Genomic DNA, 17164 nt, shown 5'->3' on the forward strand with positions numbered 1-17164 from the left:
TCTGGGGTTTATTGTTAGGGTTAGGAGTTGATTTGGCAACACCTGGACTATTAAATTATTCACTTTAGGTGAGTACTATAGTTACTCCCATAACTGTCTTTATCACATCATTGCCCCACCCCTATTTTTGAGGGGGAAATAAAGCATGATTGGAAGCAGTGATAGCTGCATTTGTTTTTGGAGGGAGAGGACCAGAAAGGTAAGAGCAGGATGAAGCAGGTAGGAGTAGTTAATTCATTAAGCCAGTTGTGGGCCAGGGGAGGAAGTGCAGAGACAAAACAGATATAGGGAGTTAATTAGTTAGAGCAGCACCATGGCACAGTGGAAAAGAGCATGGGCTTTGGAGTCAGAGGTCATGGGTTCAAATCCTGGCTCCACCAATTGTCAGCTGTGTGGCTTTGGGTAAGTCGCTTAACTTCTCTGTGCCTCAGTTACCTCATCTGTAAAAAATGGGGGTTAAGACTGTGAGCCCCCCGTGGGACAACCTGATCACCTTGTAACCTTCCCAGCGCTTAGAACAGTGCTTTGCACATAGGAAGCGCTTAATAAATGCCATTATTAATTAGTTCAAACTGCCTCAGACTAGTGAAGGAGGAGCAACAGGGTGAGAACATGGGTGACCCAGAAGGGGAAGAGAAATTCACTGAATGTTTACTGAATGCCATACCTGGGAGAATGCAATAAAAGTGAGACACACAGTATCAAGTGCTTTTCATTCCTCTCCTCCCCTCCTTCCCTTGCCCTTTTTAATCTTCTCTTTTATCTCCTTTTATTGCTAGGCTAATTAGACCACTGTTTTAATGTTGCAAAACTTTTGTAAAATGATGGGGGCAATTAGAGCTTTTTTATGATTTTTACCCTTAGTGTTACGTTGAATATATCTTGTGTACTCTGCACATATTTACATATAGTCCAACACCCTTTGGCTAGGCCATATTTCCTTGAACTGAGTAATAATGAAATTAGACTTTGTCATTGGAAAACGTCAAATATTAATAAAGGATTGAAAACATCTGAATGTCCGTGGGTAGAGAAGAATCTTATCTTTGGGTATTTATTATCTGACTTTAAATTGGGTTTGGGAACGACTTGGCAGTCCTCAGATCATCCAGAATATGACAGCATGAGTCTAGATTCAAGGATAACAAGCAAACTGGATCATATCTGATCTAAGCCCTACATCCCTTTTATAGCAACAAGTGTATTGCCAAGTAAACCGGTGGGTCAAAGTCTGAAATTTATTGTCCGACTCAAGGGCAGAGGTGGTGTTAAGAGCATCAGTGGTCTGAATGTTTTTCTTGGAATGATTTTGAAAGCACGCTTCTCAAGTCTGAGACCAAGTCATTTGGGTCTGTCCGGAAACGTCACCTTCTTAGCCAACTCAGAGGAATGTGAATAAATTGTTAATGGCATCTAGTGGAGTTGGTCTAGAAAGAGTTCTTAAGTTGGACTGAGAGCTGAGAACTGAACTTTTCTAGGTGATGGTAATAGCGGAACATACCAAAGAAATGACAGCCAAGGTGGCAAGGAAAATTGAAACTTATCTGTAGCCACAATGAAGTCATTGAATTCAGAGGGAAAATGCGTTGCAACTTGATTTGGAATATGAAAGTGTGTTGACATGGACTATTTTTAAATGTAAATCACTTTTCGGCTTAAAACCTTTTCCAGTAAAAGATGTTTTTCAGGGCTGAAGTACACAGATTTATGAAATGCAGTTTAAAGGAGCAAAGCTGTAATTGCACGAATGTCATTATTAAAGGTCTAGTTACTACACTTTGCCTCTATTAGACTGAAAATGCCTGTAGTCACAAAATCTCTTAGTGGTGTTACTGGTCACTTATTGATCTAAGTTGGAACTGCTCTTTGACTTTCATAATTTTCCTTTCCAACAGTTCTGTCAGTGTTCTGCCTCTTAGGGGCTAGGCTTACTCACCAATTTTATGGCCTCCCACAGAAACTGGGTTCTAATCCCGGCTCCTCCACTTGTCTGCTGTATGACCTAGAGCAAGTTACTTAACTTCTCTGTGCCAATTACCTCATCTGTAAAATGGGGACTTGAATTGAGCCCCGTATGGAATGTAGACTGTGTTCAACGTGATTGCATGTACTGCAGAGATTGCAGAGAAGCAGCATGGCTCAGTGGAAAGAGCATGGGTTTTGGAGTCAGAGGTCATGGGTTCAAATCCTGGCTCTGCCAACTGTCAGCTGTGTGACTTAACTTCTCTGTGCCTCAGTTACCTCATCTGTAAAATGGGGATTAAGACTGTGAGCCTTCCGTGGGACAACCTGATCACCTTGTAGCCTCCCCAGTGCTTAGAACAGTGCTTTGCACATAGTAAGTGCTTAATAAATGCCATCATTGTTATTATTATTATTATAATCCTGGCTCCGCCAATAGTCATTCATTCATTCATTCAATCGTATTAATTGAGCGCTTACTGTGTGCAGAGCACTGTACTAAGAGCTTGGGAAGTACACGTTGGTAACATACAGAGATGGTTCCCTACCCAATAGTGGGCTCACAGTCTAGAAGGGGGAGACAGACAACAAAACAACACATATTAACAAAATAAAATAAATTGAATAGTAAATATGTACAAGTAAAATAGAGTAATAAATCTGTACAAATGTATATACAGGTGCTGTGGGGAGGGGAAGGAAGTAGGGTGGGGGGATGGGGAGGGGGAGGAGGGGGAGAGGTCATCTGTGTGACTTTGGGCAAGTCACTTAACTTCTCTGGGCCTCAGTTCCCTCATCTGTAAAATGGGGATGAAGACTGAGCCCCACATGGGACAACCTGATCACCTTGTATCCTCCCCAGCACTTAGAATAGTGCTTTGTACATAGTAAGTGCTTAACAAATGCCATTATCATTATTATTATTATATTATTGCTCCAGCGCTTAGTACAGTGTCTAGCATGAAGTAAGCACTTAAATACCATAAAAAAAGGACTGCTAGAGCTGCTATTCATATAATCTTTAGCCCTTGTTGAGGAAGGGCCTTGGACCTGAGAACCTAGGTGAAAGAATTGATTATACAGCGCTAGTTGTTTGAACAGTGGTACTTGGCCTCTCTCCCATCCCTGTTAATCTGATTCCAGGTGAGATAGTGGATGCAACAAGTCATATTTATTGAGCACTCACAGTGTGCAGAGCATTACACTAAGTGCTCAGGAGAGTACAACACAACAATGCAACAGGCACATTCCCTGCCCACAACAAGCTTGCAGTCTAGAGGAGCTTACAGTATTGGGGGGAGGTAGAGGTACAGCACATTGCCAAGTACATGCATAAACGATACAAAATCCGTTTCGGTCGAAGGGACCACAGTTTAATCCCAATGCTGTGCCATAGTACCACAGACCAGGAGGCAGGTAGAAGTCTCTTTAGCCACTGCCTTCTCCACCGCTCGTGTTAACAATTTACTTTTAAGATTCCTGCCGAGCCTGACCACTACATGAGCTGCCCCAATCATCTTTGGTCAGAAACCCTCGCTAGTGATGGCATAGCCCAAGCAGGCATTCCTGTCTACCTCTGGAGGTCTCCCACGGTGGTAAGAGGTGGTGGGGTAGGGGAGGGGAATGCAGAATAATAATACATTCTATATTGTACCTCTACCTTCCTACTTAGACATTTTACTTCGATCTAATGACCGACACTATGCCCCTGCCGCCTAGAAGCTGCGGTTACTGTGGCTTTAATCATCAATCGTCATCATCAATCGAATTTACTGAGCGCTTACTGTGTGCAGAGCACTGTACTAAGCGCTTGGGAAGTACAAATTGGCAACATATAGAGACAGTCCCTACCCAACAGTGGGCTCACAGTCTAGAAGGGGGAGACAGAGAACAAAACCAAACGTACCAACAAAATAAAATAAATAGAACAGGTATGTGTAAGTAAAATAGAGTAATAAATATGTACAAACATATATACATATATACAGGTGCTGTGGGGAAGGGAAGGAGGTAAGATGAGGGGGATGGAGAGGGGGACGAGGGTGAGAGGAAGGAAGGGGCTCATTCATTAAATCATTTAATGATTTAATATGCTCAGAAACACCTTCCCCTGAATGCTAGCATGGTCCTCCAGCCTTGCTCTCCCTGTCCCTCGGTGCCTGTCCAATTCAGTCAATTTGCAAGTGATTAAAAGTGATTAGTTGCCTCTCACACTTAGGAAGGGCCTAAGCCCACATTAAAATTCTAAATGGTGCGAATTGTAGCAGGGCACCAGATCAAGAATCCTCACCCTGAGAGCAATGTGAAAACCTCAGAGCTGGTCCTCGGGGTAAGAATACTTGGTGTGGAATGAAGCAGTTTCAATACCCAAAGGAGTTGTAAAGTAACATTGTTTGGAATGTCAGTTCCAGGAAAGCAGTTTGTTGGAATTAACAAATCTCTTTGAGAATACAGTGTTGATTTAGTTAAAACAGTAAACATAATTGTCATCCTTTTTCCTTGTATTGATGCAGCTCTTAGAACAGTGCTTTGCATGTAGTAAGCGCTTAATAAATTCCATCATTATTTCTAGACTGTGGGTAGGGTCCATCTCTATATGTTGCCGACTTGTACTTCCCAAGTGCTTAGTACAGTGCTCTGCACAAAGTAAGTGCTCAATGAATACGATCGAATGAAAGAAGGGTTTGCCTGTCAGAGTTTCATTGGCCAGAGGGGCAAAAAGTTCTACTCCAGTTGCTTGAGAAATATGCCAAATGACCCTTTCACCTTGGTGTTAGAATGCCTTTGCTTCATTTTCCCATGCACACATAATGTTGATTTTACAAAGAAAAATACAAACCAAAATCAACTTAGTTCTCCATCTCTTATTTCCGGAAACAGTACTGAGATCATGAACCAGATTATCTCCTATTCAGGAGGGGTGAAACTTCATCTTTGTGGGACTTCATGAGGATGAAGTTGGTTTAAAATGCTTTTGAATCACCACTCTACGCCACCTAACTCAATTTGTATCCGTTTCATATTATAGAGGAGTCATACCCAGTTTTTACAGCAAGTTTACAAATTGCACTGATTACCTATCCCCTTCAAAGCTCCAAGGACAAACTGATAACTATTACAACTCACCTCCATACCAAATGGCATTTCTTCTGTGGCTTTCAGCCAATTGTCAGCTGTGTGACTTTGGGCAAGTCACTTCACTTCTCTGTGCCTGTTACCTCATCTGTAAAATGGGGATTAAGACTGTGAGCCCCCGTGGGACATCCGATCACCTTGTAACCTCCCCAGCACTTAGAACAGTGCTTTGCACATAGTAAGCGCTTAATAAATGCCATCATCATCATCATTATTATTATTAATCAATCGTATTTATTGAGCACTTACTGTGTGCTGAGCACTGTACTAAGCGCTTGGGAAAGTACAGTGTACAAAGTTGGTAGACCTGTTCCCTGCCCACGAGGAGCTTGACATTTTCCTGTCTCCTAGAAGCTCACACTTGTTCAAATTTGCATTCACCAAAGGAGATTATTCTATTAGCCACAACTGTAAGATTAGTAGTAGCAATTAGCCATTTCTTCTTTCTCTTCTCTGCAAATTACTTCAGCACCTGCAAATTACAACTGCATCAGCCTCCTTGCTGACCTCCCTGCCTCCTGTCTCTCCATACTTCACAATGCTGCCTGGATCATTATTCTAAAAAAAGTCCAGTCCATGTCTCCCCATTCCTCAAGAACCTCCAGCAGGTACCCATCCACCTCTGCATCCGACAGAAACTCCTTACCATTGGCTTTAAAACACTCCATCAGCTCACGCCCCTCCAACCTTACGTCTTTGATTTCCTAGTAAAAACCGGCACACTCACCTCTCTCCTTCATGTCAATTTACTGTACCTTGAGCTGGTCTACTTGCTGCTGACCCCTCATTCGTATCCTGACTCTGGCCTTGAAGCAGCGTGGCTCAGTGGAAAGAGCACAGCCTTTGGAGTCAGAGGTCATGGGTTCAAATCCCGGCTCTGCCACTTGTCAGCTGTGTGACTTTGGTCAAGTCACTTCACTTCTCTGGGCCTCAGTTCCCTCATCTGTAAAATGGGGATTAAGACTGTGAGCCCCCCGTGGGACAACCTGATCACCTTGTATCTCCCCAGCGCTTAGAACAGTGCTTTGCACATAGTACGCGCTTAATAAATGCCATTAAAAAAAGCCCTCCCCCTTCCTAATCTAACCAGACCATTACTCTCCCTGCCTTCAAATCCTTATTAAAATCACATCTCCTCCAAGAGGCCTTCCCCTACTAGCTCTTATTTCCCCTACTGCCTCTCTCCTCTGTTCCACCCCTGAACTTGGATTTGCACTCTAAACACTTGATATTCATCCCACCCTCAACCCCACAGCACTTATGTAGGTATCTGTAATTTAATGTCTGTCTCCCTCTCTAGACTGTAAACTTCTTGTGGAAAAGGAACATGTCTTCTCAGTCTGTTCTGTTGTATTCTCCAAAGCACTTAGTACAGTGCTCTGCATATAGCTAGTGCTCAATAAATACCATTAATTGATTGATCAGTTGTAAATTCTTCAAGAGCAGGGACCCGTTCAACTTTTTCTTAATACAGAAGATGCTCGATAAACACTGTTGATTGATTAGCAATGAAAAATTGCAGGAGTTGTTGTATACCAGGTTTTCTTTCTTTCTTTCTATTAACAGAGTTAACAGTTCCAGAGGAGCTAAACAGTTCTAATAAAATGGAAATCTAATGTTGCTAGCAGCAGAGGAGAACAACTTTCTTGATCAAGTAAACTGAGATTGCATGGTGACTTTGCTATTGTCTGTCCATAAAATGTGAAGTACTATATTAAGTAGAACATATTCCTCTTAATTATCACTATACTGGGGTCACCCTGGGTGCTCTCCCCAGTCCTTCACTCTAGGGGTTCACTTAGTTGCTAAACTCAGGGATATCAGTTCCAACATCAACCCTGGTGGGGAAGACTGATTAATTAGGAAAAGAATACATTTTGGACAATACATTACAGACCATGGGAGCATTTAAAATCCAACAGTCATAAGTTAAGGGGCAAAATAGGTTGAGAAAAAATGTATTGGAGAAGGCAGTCCTGAGGTTCCTCATCACTCCAGGCCACAGTTCCTTGGTTTCAAACTGCCTGAGCTTTCTCCGGTATTTTACGAGCCCTTTTGGACTATCACCCATTGGAAAGGTTCGTATAATGCTCTGCACACGGGGAATGCCCAGTAAATGCCATTGATTGGGTCAGTTGGAAGGGCAATCTTAAGGGGAATTTCTAATGCTAGGAGCCTCCAGAGTGGTGCTGAGAAGCAAACACCACTAACCACCACCAGCTAGGATCGTTGTAGTACTTAGTATAGTGCTGTGCAAACAGTAAGAGCTCAGTAATAATAATTAATAATCATGGCATTTGTTAAGCGCTTATCATCATCATCAATCATGTTTATTGAGCGCTTACTGTGTGCAGAGCACTGTACTAAGCGCTTGGGAAGTACAAGTTGGCAACATATAGAGACAATCCCTACCCAACAGTAGGCTCACAGTCTATGCAGCTCACAGTCTATGTGCCAGGCACTGTAATAAGCACCAGGATAGATAAAAGCAAATCTAGTTGACACAGTCCCCTGTCCCACACGGGGCTCAGTCTCAATCCCCATTTTACAGATGAGGTCACTGCAGGTCACTGACGTGCAGTGACTTGCCCAGGGTCACACAGCAGACAAGTGGTGGAGCTGGCATTAGAACCCATGACCTTCTGACTCCCAATCCCAGGCTCTACTTGTGGTGCTGCTTCCCCACCATCGAATGATTAGTCTCGGGGGCAGTCAGGTTCTGGTCTCTCGCATTGTCTCCGCTGACCCCACACCTCACAGTGGCCACGGTGCTCCATCCTCCTAGATCTTGATTTTGGGGGCCCCTTGCCATTGTTGGGGGTACCCCATTTAGCATTTTTTTCCCTCTGCAATCTTCTGTAAAGAGCAAATTTGAAAAATCCCTTATTCTAGGAGTTTGTTGCAGAGCAGGAAGAGAGAGGTAGCTGTCTTTATGCCAAGAGGTTGTACTTCTAATAGCCTGTGATTTCTGGAGTAATGAAGGAAAGGATAAATTATAAGTAATCCTCAAACAAAAATTGGTTAGAAGTTGTAAGTCTTTGAACAGTACTATGTGACTTTCATTATTATTGTTATTAATAATAATATTTTAAGCACTTATAAGATACATCTTTCAAGAAAATTAATAGTAAATAAAAATAGTTATAAACTATATAGCTAAAAATAGTTAATAATTAGTAAAAATAAGATGTGATATTTTAGCGCTTACTATGTTTCAAGCACTATACCAAGCACTGGGGTAGATACAAGATAATCAGGTCCCATATGGGGCTCCCAGTCCAAGTAGAAGGGAGAACAGATCTTGAGTCCCCACTTTGCAAATAAGGGAACTGAGGCACAGAGAAGTTAAGTGACTGGCCCAAGGTCACACAGCTGTTAGATGGCAAAGCTGGGATTAGAACCCAGGTCCTTTGATTCCCAGGCCCATGCTCTTTCCACTAGGCTACACTGCTCTTTTGATTTCAAGTCACTTCAAAAATTACTAACTTTGGATGACAGCATGTGGACATTTTCATTACTGTCAATGTATCCTGTGATTTTTAGCCAATAGCACCTCAATAGAGCAGGCCGTTTAGTTTAGTTTTCCCCTGGGAGCATGTAGCTAACATCCTATTGTCACAGTGTTCACTGACCCAACCCAGAATCTGGAAGCATTTTTTATAATCTACCAGAAAACAAACTCACATCATAATTTACTTATCGCCGTGAGAATCCCAAAGTCTTTCTCCAGAAATAATCCAGTCAGTGGTATCTGTTGAGTACCTATTGTATGCAGAACATTGTATTAAGCTCCACGGAGTGGATTCAAGAAGTTTAAAAGAGGCATGGAGGCCATTTGCAAGTAATTGTGATATCTTTGATTTTATAATTAATATTTCAGTTAAATGTTGAAGCAGAAGCCGCACGTTTCTCCCTGTAGTACAATAGAGTTAATTCCAAGGCCTAGTGAGATGGGAATAAATCTCTTTTGGTGGACTGTAGCCATATTGAAATGAGATCCCCTGAATTTAAGGATGTCCCCATTTCACCATGATCGGGGCAAGTGCAGTTTATTCACACAAAGCACGTATCCTCTACAGGCAGTGCTGTAATGATTAATATCTTTTTCCCACTAGGCAATGCTCATCACAGTGTCCCAGCCACCCAGCAACATCTGGCCAATGTTGAGGTGCTACAGAAACAGTCCTGCTTATTAATAGACTAGAAAATGCCTGTGGGGCAAATAAGATGATTTCAGATGAAAAGAATTAAAACAATTGAGTCTGGAAAGGAATACTGTCTGGTGGTAAGAACATGGGACTCAGAGTCAGACTGTGGGTTCCATTCCCAGCATCTCCACTGACTCACCATGTAAACCTGAGCTTCAATTTCCACTTGTAAAGGAGAAGGGACTTTTTTTGAGCCTTGGGCCTAGGGGCTTGTTTGATTTGTTTGTAATTCTTTGAGATTGAGAGAATTTTATTTCACAGCAGTGTTTTCCAGTCTACTAGTTTGGGTGTGACTCCTCCTTGAATCACAGCATTTGATGATTAGGGAAGAACGGACCTTTGAGAGCAGGGATAATAATAATCATAATAATAATGGTATTTGCTAAGCACTTACTATGTGCCAAGCTCTGTTCTAAGCGCCGGGGTAGATATAAGGTAATCAGGTCGTCCCACATGGGGCTCACAATCTTAATCCCCATATTCCAGATGAGGTCACTGGGGCACAGAGAGGTTAAGTGGCGAAGCCGGGATTAGAACCCATGTCCTCTGATTCCCAGACTTGGGCTCTTGCCACTAAGCCACGCTACTTCTCTACCAACTCTGTACTCTCCCAAGCATTTAGTTAAATGCTCTGCAGGATGTAAATGCTCAGTACAGTGCTCTGCACAAATTAAGCCCTCCGTAAATACCATGGATTGATTGGTTAACAGTGCATTCAACCCATTCCTCTTGACAGTGAGAAGAAACATCTGACCATTGGATTTAATGCCCTCCATCAACTCTTACCCTCTTATCGGCTCCCTTTGCCTACCGTATCCCAGCCTGCACTTCTCATTCCTCTCAAAAAAGTCTCCTCACTGTTCCTCATTTTCATTTTCCATTCCCCGCCCTCTTACTCAAGCCCTTTCTCTTTCCTGGGACTCCTTCTTCAAATCCACCGGAACACAGCTCTCCCTATAGTCAGAACCCTTCTGGAATCCAATCTCCTCCAGGAAGTGTTGCTGGATTAATTTTTCTTCTCCCCAGGTCAAAATACCACCTCTGTACTTGTATACCTTCAGCCACCAGTGATCTCTTTGTATATATCCATTTACCTACACTTTTATCCCCTTATCTGTCAATTCTAGAGGTGGTTGATGGATTTATATGAATCAGGGCCCTGGAAGCTGATCGGAGAAGATTAAGATGTCCTAATCAGTAGCTTTAAGCAGTGTTCAAAGTTTCACCGAACTCAGCGGTGATGGTTCCTCACAAGTCCTCCCCCGCCCCCCGAATAAAATGCTTAATTTAGTTTTCACCCAGCCAGTTCCTCTTTAGGGTAAATTAGTCATTTTGGAAAGAGTATTTCTTTTGGAGTCACCAGGGAACAATTTGGTGCGCTAGAACAATGGGCAGTTTGCAAAAGGATATCCTTTCTGTCCTGAAAGAGTTTACGCACCTTCAATCAATCAATCAATCAATCGTATTTATTGAGCGCTTACTGTGTGCAGAGCACTGTACTAAGCGCTTGGGAAGTACAAGTCGGCAACACATAGAGACAGTCCCTACCCAACAGCGGGCTCACAGTCTAGAAGGGGGAGACAGAGAACAAAACCAAACATACTAACAAAATAAAATAAATAGAATAGATATGTACAAGTAAGATAAATAAATAAATAAATAGAATAATACCACTATTATTCTTATTACCTTTGCCTGACCAGAGTTGTGCAGAAGTTCATTTTTCCAGATGGGCGTCTATAAAATGGCATTTCAAAACCACTGTAGTCTTTCCAGAGTGGGGGACTCCTTCTAGGAGGATCCTTATGGGTATAGAGAGTACTGACCGCTAAGGCAGGTAGGCAGATGAGTGTTTTCTGCAGATTACCTCATAATAGCGAGAGATAACAGAGCTCCACATCCCCTTTCTGTCTTTTGCCTAACTGGCAATGGTTATTTAAATAGGCAGTGATCCAAAGAGACTGTCAGTCTGGGTGACTGTGCCCTTTAACTGCTGCTATCCGGAACCAAAACCTTCCTTGCGTCCCTCTTTGCATATTGTCTAGGGAAAGAAGGAGTCCATGTAATGGAAAAAAAAATGGAATCACTCCCTTGGAAATTGTGGTCATTTCTTTAAGCATTTTGTTCTTGCGGAGGGCTGCATAAATGTTAAATAATCCTCATTGTTTATTCAGAAATGAAGCAGCATGACCGGGTAGAATGAGCAAGTGTCTGGGAGTCAGAGGATCTGGGCTTTAATTCCAGCCCCTTGCTTGCTGGGTGACTTTGGTAAAGCCACTTAACTTCTCTGTGCCTTAGTTTTCTCATCTGTAAAATGGGGGTTCATACTTTGCTCTCCCTCCTCCTTAGACTGTGAGCCTCATGTGGACAGGGACTTTGTCCGACCTGATTAATTTGTATCTACCCCAGCACCTAGTACAGTGCTTGGCAAAGAATAAGAGCTTAACAAACACCACAATTATTATTCAAATAAAGCATATTGTCAGCCCATCAATCAGCGGTATTTATTGAGCTCTTGCAGTGTGTGGAGTGCTGTACTAAGTGCTTGGCAGAGAACAGTTCAGTAGTGTTGACAGACATGTTCCTTGAGCTTACAGCCTTGAGGGGAAGACAAACTTTAAAATAAATTATTGATAGGAAAAATGTGAGAGTACAGTGGTATATAAATAAGTGCATTGCAACTGGGGTGAAAATCAAGTGCTTTAAGGGGTAATAATAATTATAATAATGATGGCATTTGTTAAGTGCTTACTATGTGCAAAACACTGTTCTAAGCACGGGGGATACAAGGTGATCAAGTTGTCCCACGTGGGGCTCACAGTCTTAATCCCCATTTTACAGATAAGGTAACTGAGGCTCAGAGAAGTTAAGTGACTTGCCCAAGGTCACACAACAGACATGTGGTGGAGCCGGGATTCGAACCCATGACCTCTGGCTCCAAAGCCCGTGCTCTTTCCACTGAGCCACACTGCTTCTCTATTCATTCATCCATTCATTCAGTCAGTCAGTCGTATTGAGTGCTTATTGTGTGCAGAGCACTGTACTAAGCACTTGGGAAGTACAGATATATTGTATAGATCCAAGTGCATAGATGATGCAGAAGTGGGGTGGCAAATGGGAATTGAGGGCCCTGTCAGGGACGACCTTGTCACTGGAGCACTCACCCAACTCGCCCACTCCTATCGTACCTCACTGATTTCTTACTGCAACCCAACCCACTCACTTCGCTCCTCTAATGCCAACAACTTATTCGCTGTACCTCAAAATCATCTCTCTCTCCACCGATTGACCTCTCTCCCATATCCTACCTCTGGCCTGGAAGTTCCTCCCCCTTCATATCCAACACACCACCGCTCTGCCTACCCTTAAAACCTTATTAAAATAACTTCTCCTCCAAGAAGCCTTCCCCAACTAAACCCTCATTTCCCATACTCCCTCTCCCTTCTTGGTCACCCTTGGATTTGTACCCTTTGTTCACCCTCAGCCCCACAGTACTTTCGTAATTGTCTGTAATTTAAAGTCTGCTTCCCCCTCCGGACTGTAAGCACTTTGTGGGCAGGGAACATTTCTGCCAACTCTGTTACAGTGTGCTCTCTCAAGCGCTTAGTACAGTGCTCTGCACACAGCAAGCGCTCAATAAATACAATTGAATGAATGAATGAGTTTACAAGGCAGCACCAACCCCTGGGTCTGCCTCTCTGTTAAAAGTTCAAGAGTTAAACTGATTTAGAACCATTGTTTCAAAAGAGAAAATTTTAAAAATACATAACTTTGTCAGCCATCTAGCTTTTTTCTAAATGTGATTTCTTATTCATTGCAAGGAATCAGAGTGTTCAGTTGTGTTGCCTTTTTATTGTGTTGCCCTTTTATCTCTTGAAAATCATTTCCTCTTCTCGCAAATCTTAGTTTTCCTGTTGACCCACCATGAAGTGGGGGGGAGGGGAAAGGAAAAGATACGATTTGTTTTTGAGAACTGAACTATCTGTAAAATGACTTCCTTTTGTTTGGTACAAAAGTTTAGATTTCAAACACCAAGTTTAGGGATCTGTGCCCTGGAGGAAGGAACTGTGTCATCCTTCACTCATCCTGTACCCACAAGCTGACAGCTGCTCAGAGAATTTTCTCCTATCACTTCTGGCATTGCTTTCACTGCTCCTCTTCCTGAAGTTCATCACTCATGTCATTGATTTCCGACACACACCGAATCAGGTTTTAGCGGTATGAACTGTTTTTAAAGGTACAGAAGCAGACTGCAAATGTTTGTGTGAACATCTGTGATTGGTTTTAGAACTGTAGGGAAATGCCAGGTTTAACCAATAAAGCCTCTTCAATGGGCTGTTTACCCAGGGATCCTACACGTCCCACCCGAAATTGAACTGCCACAATAAGCCATTTTCCAAAAGTTGTCAATAGCTCTTTTCTTTGTGCACCACATTTCATGAAGTCTAGAAGAACAGCATGAATTACTTGCTAATTCAGATTATCTGAGGGTTGGAGGGCCAGGGAACATGGATCCTTGAAAGTTAAGAATAACCTCCATATGGATTTTAGCCAGTAGTTCTAGCATCTTTCCCTTCCAAACAACTGGGTATGAGAATTTTTTTTTAAATGCCATTTAAGTATTTTCTATGTGCCAGGCACTCTTCTACGCAGTAGGAGATATATAATCCAGAAGGAAACAGTCCACGTCTCACATGGGCTTCACAGTATTAATCCTCATTTTACAGATGGAGGTAACAGGCACAGAGAAATTAGGTAACTTGCCCTAATAATAATAATAATAATAATGGTATTTGTTAAGCACTTACTATGTGCAAAGCACTGTTCTAAGCGCTGGGATAGATACAAGGAAATCAGGTTGTTCCACGTGGGGCTCACAGTCTTCATCCCCATTTTCAGATGAGGGAACTGAAGCACAGAGAAGTTGTGACTTTAATTCATTCATTCATTCAATCGTATTTATTGAGCGCTTACTGTGTGCAGAGCACTGCACTAAGCGCTTGGAAAGTACAGTTCGGCAACAGATAGAGACAGTCCCTATCCAACAATGGGCAAGGTCACACAGCTGACCAGTGGCGGAGTTGGGATTAGAACCCATGACCTCTGACTCCCAAGCTCGGGCTCTTTTCATTAAGCCATGCTGTTTCTCAGCCGAAAAGTGGGGCTACAGCAGACAAGTAGTGGAGCCGGGATTATGTATATTATACCTGTATATTATACCTGTATATATGTATATATGTTTGTACATATTTATTACTCTATTTATTTATTTTACTTGTACATATCTATTCTATTTTATTTTGTTAGTATGTTTGGTTTTGTTCTCTGTCTCCCCCTTTTAGACTGTGAGCCCACTGTTGGGTAGGGACTGTCTCTATATGTTGCCAACTTGTACTTCCCAAGCGCTTAGTACAGTGCTCTGCACACAGTAAGTGCTCAATAAATATGATTGATTGATTGATTGATTGATTAAAACCCAGATTCTTCTGACTCCCGTGCCCATGCTCTATCTACTAGGCCATGCTGACTTGATTTGAGTTTTCAGACCTCTCGGTCCATGAACCCATGTCCAGGTGGAGGTACTAATAAATTGTAAAATGTCCAAAAAGCTGGCCACAGGAGGCAGAAGGCGATGGAGCAAGGGCCTTGGATATTTACCCTCTGCCTAATTAAGAGTTGGGCGCAGAAGAGAATCTCAAGGCCATAAGAGATTGGTAATTAAATACAGAATACTACTCAGATGCATTGCACTTTAGAATATTAATTGCTAATGACTGACACTGACCTTTTCAGAGCCAGCTATCCAGGTCCCTTTATAGGTAGCTCCTTTTGGAAAATTAATTCAAGTAACTTCATTCACAATTTTTAAAGTTAGGATGCAGTGGATTTTCACACGTAGTTATCTTAAATCCTTAAATATTGTTTTTGTTGATCCCTGTTCATTAGATTCAGTAGCCACTGTTCTAGCCTCTCCTCAGTTTGCATTTGAATAGTAGCATGCATTTGGCCCAAGCTTTTCGAAGTATTTAATCGATCAATCAATCCTATTTATTGAGCACTTACTGTGTGCAGAGCACTGTACTAAGCACCTGGAAGGGTATAATATAACAGTTGGTAGACATATTCCCTGCGTGGAAGTCCATTAGGATTGCCAAATCATAATTTTTTTTTTCTAGTGAAATGAATTTGCCTTTTTTCTCTACAAGAGAGTTTTTCAGTCCTTCAAGAAAATGACTTCTTTCATTATTTAGACCTTATGGGTATTCTTGAATTCACCCAAATAAACTCCCATTTGAATCAGGAGATTTCACCTTTCTCATAACAGTATGTGAGGGATCTTCGTTTGATGTGCGATTTATACCAGGGGACACAAGAAAAGTAATTTACCTTTGGTTGTACTATTTAAATGGGTGGTTGACTATATAGCTGGTAGGTGCCCATTTGAAAGCATAGCTCTCCATGGAGTTGTAGAAGGCTCATTTGGCTTATTCCATCTGTGTCTGCATTTGTTGTAGCCTATGACTTTTTCCCATATGGGAGTCTTTCTTAAATATGAATTCTAGGATTGAATGGGAATTTCCATTCAGCATTGAAAGTAGTCCAGCTCTGCTCATCTTCAGGTATTTTCATTTTTTAGGATGCTTTCTAAATTATTTTCAGTGAATTATCTTAATCCCTTCAGACCTTTATTTCTTCATGAGTTAGTTTTTCTTTTGTGGGGTTCTGGGTTTTGTGAAACATAGATAAGCACACTTTCATTTGTTTTGTGTTACCCTGAATCTCTTCCACATGGATAGTTCCCAATGACCTTAGAGGGAGCAGTGCGTATGGAAGAGATACACAGGCAAAATAAAGAAAAACTTAAACTTTGAATCTCTACTGGATTAATGTCTGATCCTAAAGGTGGCGTAGACTAAGGGGAATGCTCTCTGAGTCTAAAATTCCCTCACACATTACCCCTAATTTCACAGTAGAAAAAGACTTGGACTGTTTAAAATAGATACGGTGCATAAATAGATGGGTGCTCAATGGCTGAGGTAAGGAATTGTAAGGAAGTGGACCTGAGGAAATGTATCAGAGCTTTTAAAATAATCAGTTTAAACAATGTGGCATCAATTGCTGGGTACAATTAAGATGAAGGTGACTTCACCTGAACAAAAAGTTTATGCTGAACGTAAGGCTGGTCAACATTTTCTTGCATGGGGTTAATGCATTTTCACTCAGTCGAACCCCCAATGTAAGCACATTTTGTGGCATGGTGATTTATTTCATCTTCTGTTTTCAGAGTGTTTGCAGACTGCTTCAGCTTTCAGATGTGTTTTAGTCCAAATAAAGGCATTTCAAGGAGTTTAAGGACAAAATTCTGTGATTTCTTCGGAAAATTAAAAATTCCGAAGGAGTTTCCAAACTACCCATCAAGTGCCATTCTAGTCAGGTTAGGCTTGCCAAGTCTACCATGATTTGTTCTTATAAAGAAAGAGAATGTAGTCTTTTTTTTTTTTTTTTTTTTACAAAACATGACATTGATACTTCATTGCATTCTTAATTTTCATTTTTTTCCATTGATCCCAGCTATCTTGATGTGCTGCTTCCGTTGACTCTATCCTTAATATGAGAGATTAATTCACTATGAAATTTATTTTTCTTTAATTGCATAGCTGTTTCCAGCAAAACACAACCACTTATAACCACTGTAAGACTCATTTTCTGGAAGATGTTTTCTGGAAGAATTACCCTGATCCTGAAAGCAATTTCATGCTTGACTACTATTGTTAGTCTTGAACAATAATTTTCTGATATCGAGATACATTGTCTCAATTATTTTTCAGAAGTAGACCTCTCAGCTATTCCCCAGTGTC

General features: G+C 41.7%; 1 protein-coding gene across 10 annotated transcripts in view; it reads left to right on the top strand.

The window, feature by feature from the left end:
• DNM3 (dynamin 3) overlaps nucleotides 1–17164 on the top strand; it is a 346807-nt gene that overhangs the window by 132088 nt on the left and 197555 nt on the right. The gene's annotated exons all lie outside the window — the stretch shown is intronic.

This window comes from Tachyglossus aculeatus, chromosome 16, assembly GCF_015852505.1.
Source record: "Tachyglossus aculeatus isolate mTacAcu1 chromosome 16, mTacAcu1.pri, whole genome shotgun sequence".
Lineage (NCBI taxonomy): Eukaryota > Metazoa > Chordata > Mammalia > Monotremata > Tachyglossidae > Tachyglossus > Tachyglossus aculeatus.